Here is a 7,770-nt window from a genome sequence, read left to right as displayed (position 1 = left end):
CCATAGCTGATATCATACGCAATGGTGAAAAACGGAAAGCTTTTCCTCTAAGATCAGGAAGAAGGCAAGAATGCCCACTCTTACCACTTGTAATCTACACAGTGCTAGAAGTTCTAGCCAGAGCAATCAGATATGAATAAAAGAAATACAAATCATCCAAATTGGAAAGGAGGAAGTAAAATGGTCCCTGACTGCAGTGACATGATCTTACTTATAGAAAATCCTAGAGACGCCATAAGAAACTACTATGGTATGAGAAAAAAGACTGCTAAAACTGAAAAATAAATTCAGTAAAGTTTTAGGATATAAAATCTATATACAAAAACCAGAGACTGACATTGTAGTGGACTAAGAGGACCTTAGGATGATCTCATCCTACAAACACAACTAGGTAACTATCAAATCATCCTAAATACCCCAGAAATCAACCTGAAGACTGACAAAACAAACTCCACAACTAAAAGGAGAGTGGAGCCTACCCAGAGGGTAGGAAGTGTGGAGATACAGTTTAGGGGAGAAACGGATCATGCATGCTGTGGGGGGGCAGGAACCGTGGTCATGGAGGAGGGCGAGAGAGACAGAGGAGCCCACGGGGGATTGCACAAGGAGAATGTTTCCCCAAAGCCATTGGCTTAGAAAATGAGAGGGGCTGAAATTCGTGAATTCTTACAACCAGTGGGGCTTAAAGCCTGGAATTTTAAAGGTCAGCAGGCTCAGTTGGGATAGACCCTAGAGGGAACTACACTGCCCCTAGAGAGAAGGTAGGCAGGCAACCCCAGGAATGACAAGGTGGGAACTGTGATCTGAAGAGCACTGGAGGCATACAATGGAGACATTATTTGCTCTTCAGAATGCATCCTTGAGAGGCAACATTCACAGAGACCCCTCTCTAGGAACAAAGGAGCTGGCTAGTGCCACTTTCCTCCCCCGCCCCTTAGCATGAAGAGAGTGCCACCTGTGGGAGGAGGCCAGCGTGTGGTCCACACACGCCAAGGGCCATCCCCTTGTGCTCCGGCGGGGCTGCCCTTCTCAGTCACACTTGTCTCAGTCCCAGTGTGGCAGGCCTCTCCCCAGAAGACTAGCGCAAACCCCTGCCCACAACACACCTTCTAACCAGAGGGTTCTGCAGGGCCTCAGTGGAGGTAGTGTCTGGTCCCATTTCACAAGCAGACCAGAGCACGCCTAGTTAGAACTTGCCATATTCAGGTGGGGGACTGACAGCAGGCAGAGAGAGCCTATGCAGATGACTAGCCTAAAGGATAGAGCAGCCAAACACAATAGCAGAGAGAACACAGAATATACTGGAGACACTCCCTGAAGCACCAGGCCTTGGGCACTACATGACCTCATCTTCATAAGGCTATTACATTTAGGAGCAGGAGACACGACTGGCTTTTCCAACACAGAGAAGAAGGCAAAGACTTAGACAAAATGTGAAGACAGGGGAATTTATCACAAATGAAAGGACAAGATAAGGCCACAGTCAGAGATCTAAGTGAAAGATATAAGCAACATGCTTTATGGGTAATTTAAAGCAGTGATCATAAGGATACTCAACGGGCTTAACAAAAGAATAGCAGACATCAGTGAGGCTCTTACCACAGAGACAAAAGAATGAAAAAAGAATCGATCAGGGAAAAAGTGTAAGAAACGAGTTTAGAAACAGACTCAATGCAATGAACAGCAGGGTGGAAGAAGCAGAGGAACAAATTAATGACCTAGAAGACAATATAATGGCAAATAATGAAGCTGAAGAAAAGAGAAAAAGAATTACGCAACATGAAATAGACCTAGGGAACTCAGTGATTCTATCAAACATAGTAATGTTCATATTATAGGAGTCCCAAAAGAAGAAGAAGAGAGACAAAGGGGCTGAAAATTTGTTTGAGGAAATAACAACAGAAAACTTCCTTAATCTAGGGAAGGAAACAGACATCCAGATCCAGGAGGCACAGAGAATTCCTATCAAAATCAACAAAATCAGGCCAACACGAAGGCATATCGTAACTAAATTTGAAAACTATAGTGATAAAGAAAAAAATCTTAAAAGCAGCAAGACAAAGGAAGTCCTTAACTTACAAGGGAAGAACCATAAGGCTAGCTGGAGATTTCTCAATAAAAACTTGGCAAGCCATTTAAATCAAAAATAGAAAAAAAAAAAAAAAAAAAAAAAAACTTGGCAAGCCAGAAGGGAATGGCATGAATTATTCAAAGTGCTGAATGGGAAACATCTGTAGCCAAGAATACCCTCTCCAGCAGGGCTATCATTCAGAATAGAAGATCAGATAAAGAGTTTCCCAGGCAGACAAAAGCTAAAGGAGTTCATGATCACTAAACCAGCCCTGTAATTAATATTAAAGGAGACTCTAAGTGCAAAGGAGAGACCAAAAATGACAAAGACAAAAAAGAATCAGAGAAAATCTCTAGGAAAAAATGACGAAATAAGCAATAAAATGGCAATAAATACATTATCCATCAATAATTACTTTGAATGTGAATGGACTAAACACTTCAATCGAAAGACACAGAGTGTCAGAATGGATTAAAAAAACGCAAGACCCATCTATATACTACCTATAAAAGGCTCATTTTAGACATAAAGACACCCAAAGATTGAAAGAGAGGGGATGGGGAAATATTTTTCATGCATATAGATGTCAAAACAAAAGCCAGAATAGCAATACTTACATCAGAAAAATTAGACTTTAAAACAAAGACTGTAACAAGAAACAAAGAAGGGCACTATATAATCATAAAGGGGACAAACAAAAAGATATATCAATTGTAAATATTTATACACCCAACATGAAGACAACCAAATATATAAGGCAATTAAAAACAAACATAAAGAAACTAATTGATAATCATACAAAAATAGTAGGGGACTTTACCACTCCACTTACATCAATGGACAAGTCATCTAAACAGAAAATAAACAAGGAAATAATGGTTTTTAATGACACACTGGGCCAGATGAACTTAACAGATATATTCAAAACATTCCATCCTAAAGCTGCAGAGTACACATTCTTTTCAAATGCACATGGAACATTCTCCAGAATAGATCACATATTAGGTCACAAAACTGGCCTGAAGAAATAAAAGACTGAAGTCATATCATGTACTTTTTCTGAGCACAAGGCAATGAAACTAGAAATCAATCACAAGAAAAAATCTGGAAAGACCACAAATACATGGAGGTTACACAACCTCATACTAAACAATGAGTGGGTCAACCAGGAAATCAAAGAGGAAATAAAAAAATACATGGACACAAATGAAAATGAAAACACAATAGTCTAAAACCTCTGGGATACAATACAAGCAGTTTTAAGAGGGAAGTATAAGCAGTACAGGACTACCTCAAGGAGCAAGAGAAATCTCAAATAAACAACCTAACCTTATACCTAAAGGAGTTAGAAAAAGAATGACACATGAAGCTTAAAGCCAGGAGAAGGAAAGAGATAATATAGATTAGAGCAGAAATAAATGAGATAGAAACTAAAAAAATAAATAAATAAAACAGATCAATGAAACCAGAAGTTGCTTCTTTAAAAAAAATAAATAAAATTGAGAAACCTCTAGCCAAACTTATCAAAATAAAAGAGAAAAGAGCAAAATAAATAAGGTCATAAATGAGAGAGGAGAAATAATAATACCATAGAAACACAAACAATTATAAGAGAATATTATGAAAAATGATATGCCAAGAAGTTGGACAAACTGGAAAAAAAGGATAAATTCCTAGAAATATATAAATTACCAAAACAGAAACAGAAAGAAATAGAAAACATGAAGAGACTAATAACCAGCAAAGAAATTAAATCAGTAATAAAAAAAAAAAACCTCCCAACAAACAAAAGTCCAGGACCACATGGCTTCACAGTCAACTTCTACCAAAATTTAAAGAGTTAATACCTATTCTTCTCAAACTATTCAAAAGAAGGAAAGAAAGAAAAGAAAAGAAAAGGAAGGAACACTTCCAAATTAATTCTAAGAGGTCAGCATTACCCTGATACCAAAACCAGATAAAGACACCATTAAAAAAGAGAACTACAGGCCAATATCCCTGATGAACATAGATGCAGAAATTTTCAATAAAAGACTAGCAAACTGAATCCAACACTACATTAAAAAATCATTCACCACAATCAAGTAGACTTTATTCCTGGGTTGCAAGAGTGGTTCAATAGTCACAATCAATCAACGTGATACACCACATTAACAAAAGAAAGGATAAGAACCATATGACTCTTTCAATAGATGCAGAAAAAGCATTTGAGAAAGTACAATATCCATTCATGATAAAAACCCTCAATAAAGTAGCTTTAGAGAAAACATACCTCAACACAATAAAGGTCTTCTATGAAAAACCCATAGCTAATACCATCATCCATGGGGAAAATCTGAGAGCTTTACCTCTGAGGTCAGGAAGAAGACAGGATGTCCACGCTCACCATTGTTATTTAACATAGTGTTGAAAATCCTAGTTTCAGCAATCAGACAACAAAAGGAAATAAAAAGTATCCAAATTGGCAAGGAATAAGTAAAACTTTTACTATTTTCAGGTGACATGATGCTCTAAATAGAAAACCCTAAAGACTCCACCCAAAACTGCTAGAACTGATACACAAATTCAGTAAAGTCACAGGATACAGAATCAATGTACAGAATCTGTTACATTTCTATACACCAATAATGAAGCAGCAGAAAGAGAAATTAAGGAATCAATCCCATTTCAATTGTCCCCAAACCATAAGATACCCAAGAATAAATGTAACCAAAGAGGTGAAAGACCTGTACTCTGAAAACTATAAAATATTGATGAAAGACATTGAAGAAGACACAAAAAAATGGAAAAGCATTCCATGCTCACGGATTGGAAGAACAGATAGTGTTAAAATGTCTACACTGCTCAAGAAATCTACACATTGAATGCAATCCCTATCAAAATACCACCAGCATTTTCACAGAGCTAAAACAAACTCCTGAAATTTGTATGTAACCACAAAAGTCCTCAAATACCTAAAGAAACCTTGAAAAAGAAAAGCAAAGCTAGAGGCATCACAATTACAGACTTCAAGTTACATTACAAAGCTGTAGTAATCAAAACAGTATAGTACTGGCCCCAAAATAGACACGTGGATCAATAGAACAGAGTAGAACATCTGAAATGAACACACAACTAAATGGTCAATTAAACTCTGACAAAGCAGGAAAGAATATCTAATAGGAAAAAGGACAGTCTCTTGCAAAAATAGTGTTGGAAAACTGGTCAGCAACATGCAAAATAATGAAACTGGATCACTTTCTTACATCATACCCCCAAATAAATTCAAAATGGATTAAAGACCTAAATGTGAGACCCCAAACCATAATAATCCTTGAAGAGAATACAGTTACAGGGCCTATCCATCAGGAAGAGCTAACAATTATAAATGTCTACGCACCAAATTTGGAAACACCCAAATACATAAAACAATCACAAACAAAAACAATCTTATGGATAAGAATGTGCTAATAGCAGGGGACTTAAAAAAATTTTTTTAAATGTTTTATTTATTTCTGAGAGAGAGAGAGGCAGCGTGAGCAGGGGAGGGTCAGAGAGAGAAGGAGACACAGAATCCAAAATAGTCTCCAGGCTCTGAGCTAGCTGTCAGCACAGAGCCCGACGCGGGGCTCGAACCCACAAACCATGAGATCATGACCTGAGCCGAAGTTGGAAGCTTAACCGACGGAGCCACCCAGGCGCCCCTAGCAGGGGACTTTAATACCCCACTTACAGCAATGGATAGATCAAGGAGACAAAAATCACTAGAGAAACAATGGACCTAAACGACACATTGGACCAGATGGATTTGACAGATATATTTATAACTCTACATCCTGAGGCCGTGGAATTCACTTTCTTCTCAAGAGCGCATGGCACATTCTCCAAGATAGATCACATACTAGGTCATAAAGGAGCACTCAAATATAAAAGCGTTGAGATCATATCATGCACACTTTCAGATCACAATGCTATGAAACTTAAAATTAATCACAGGAAAAAGTCTAGAAAACCTCCAAAAACATTGAGGTTAAAGAACACCCTATTAAAGAATGAATGGGGGGCGTCTGGGTGGCTCAGTCGGTTAAGCGTCTGACTTCAGCTCAGGTCATGATCTCACGGTTCGTGGGTTCAAGCCTCGCATCGGGCTCTGTGCTGACAGCCAGTTCAGAGCCTGAAGCCTGCTTCAGATTCTGTGTCTCCCTCTCTCTCTGACCCTCCCCTGCTCATGCTGTCTCTATCTCTCTCTCAAAAATAAATAAAATATTTAAAAAATTTAAAAAAAAGAATGAATGGGCCAATCAAGCAGTTAGAGAAAAAATTTAAAAATATATGGAAACAAATGAAAATGTAACTACAACAATCCAAACTCTTCGAGATGCAGCAATGGCAGTCCTAAGAGGAAAGTACATTGCACTCCAGGCCTATTTCAAGAAACTAGAAAAAGCACAAATACAAAATCTAAGAGCGCACCTAAAGGAACTAGAAGCAGAGCAGCAAGAGCACCCCAAACCCAGCAGAAGAAGAGAAATAATAAAGATCAGGGCAGAAATAAACAATATAGAATCCAACAACAACAACAACAAAAACCAGTTGAACAGATCACTGAAACCAAGAGTTGGTTTTTTGAAAAAATAAAATTGATAAACCTCTAGCCAAACTTTTCAAAAGGAAAAGAGAGAGCACCCAAAGAGACAATTCATGAATGAAAATGGATTTATTACAACCAATCCCTCAGAAATATAAGCAATTATCAGGGAATACTATGAAAAATTATATGTCGACAAACTGGACAACCTAGAAGAAATGGACAAATTCTTAAACACACACTCACTACCAAAATTCACACGGGAAGAGATAGAAAATCTGAACAGATCGATAAATAGTGAAGCAATTGAATCAGTTATCAAAAATCTCTCAACAGATAAGAGTTCTAGGCCAGATGGCTTCCCTGAGGAATTCTACCAGACATTTAAAGCAGAGTTAATACCCATTCTTCTCAAGCTATTCCAAAGAATAGAAATCGAAGGAAAACTTCTGGATTCATTCTATAATGACAGCATCACTTTGATTCTCAAGCCAGAGACCCAGCAAAAAAAGAGAACTACAGGCCAATATCCTTGATGAATACAGATAGATGCAAAAATCCTCAACAAGATACTTGCAAATTGAATTCAACAGCATATAAAAAGAATTATCCACCATGATCAAGTGGGGTTAATTCCTGGGTTACAGGGCAGGATCGATATTCACAAATCAATCAATGTGCTACATCACATTAACAAAAGAAAAGGTAAAAACCATATGATCCTGTCAATAAATGCAGAAAAAGCATTTGACAAAATACAGCATCCCTTCTTAATAAAGACCCTCGAGAAAGTCGGGATAGAAGAAACTTACTTAAACATCATAAAAGCCATTTATGGGGAGCCTCAGCTAACATCATCCTCAACGGGGAAAAACTGAGAGCTTTCCCCCTGAGATCAGGAACACGACAGGGATGTCCACTCTCACCACTGTTGTTTAACATAGTGCTGTAAGTGCTAGCATCAGCCATCAGACAACAAAAGCATCAGAATTGGCAAAGAGGAAGTCAAACTTTCACTCTTCGCAGATGACATGATACTCTACATAGAAAACCCGACAGACTCCACCAGAATCCTACTAGAACTGATCCAAGAATTCAGCCAAGTTGCAGGGTACAAAATCAACGTACAGAA

The sequence above is a fragment of the Hyaena hyaena genome, unplaced genomic scaffold, assembly GCF_003009895.1.
Source record: "Hyaena hyaena isolate Hyena2069 unplaced genomic scaffold, ASM300989v1 scaffold_1466, whole genome shotgun sequence".
NCBI lineage: Eukaryota > Metazoa > Chordata > Mammalia > Carnivora > Hyaenidae > Hyaena > Hyaena hyaena.
The sequence above is the reverse complement of the archived record's forward strand: the minus strand, read 5'-3'. Positions refer to the sequence as shown.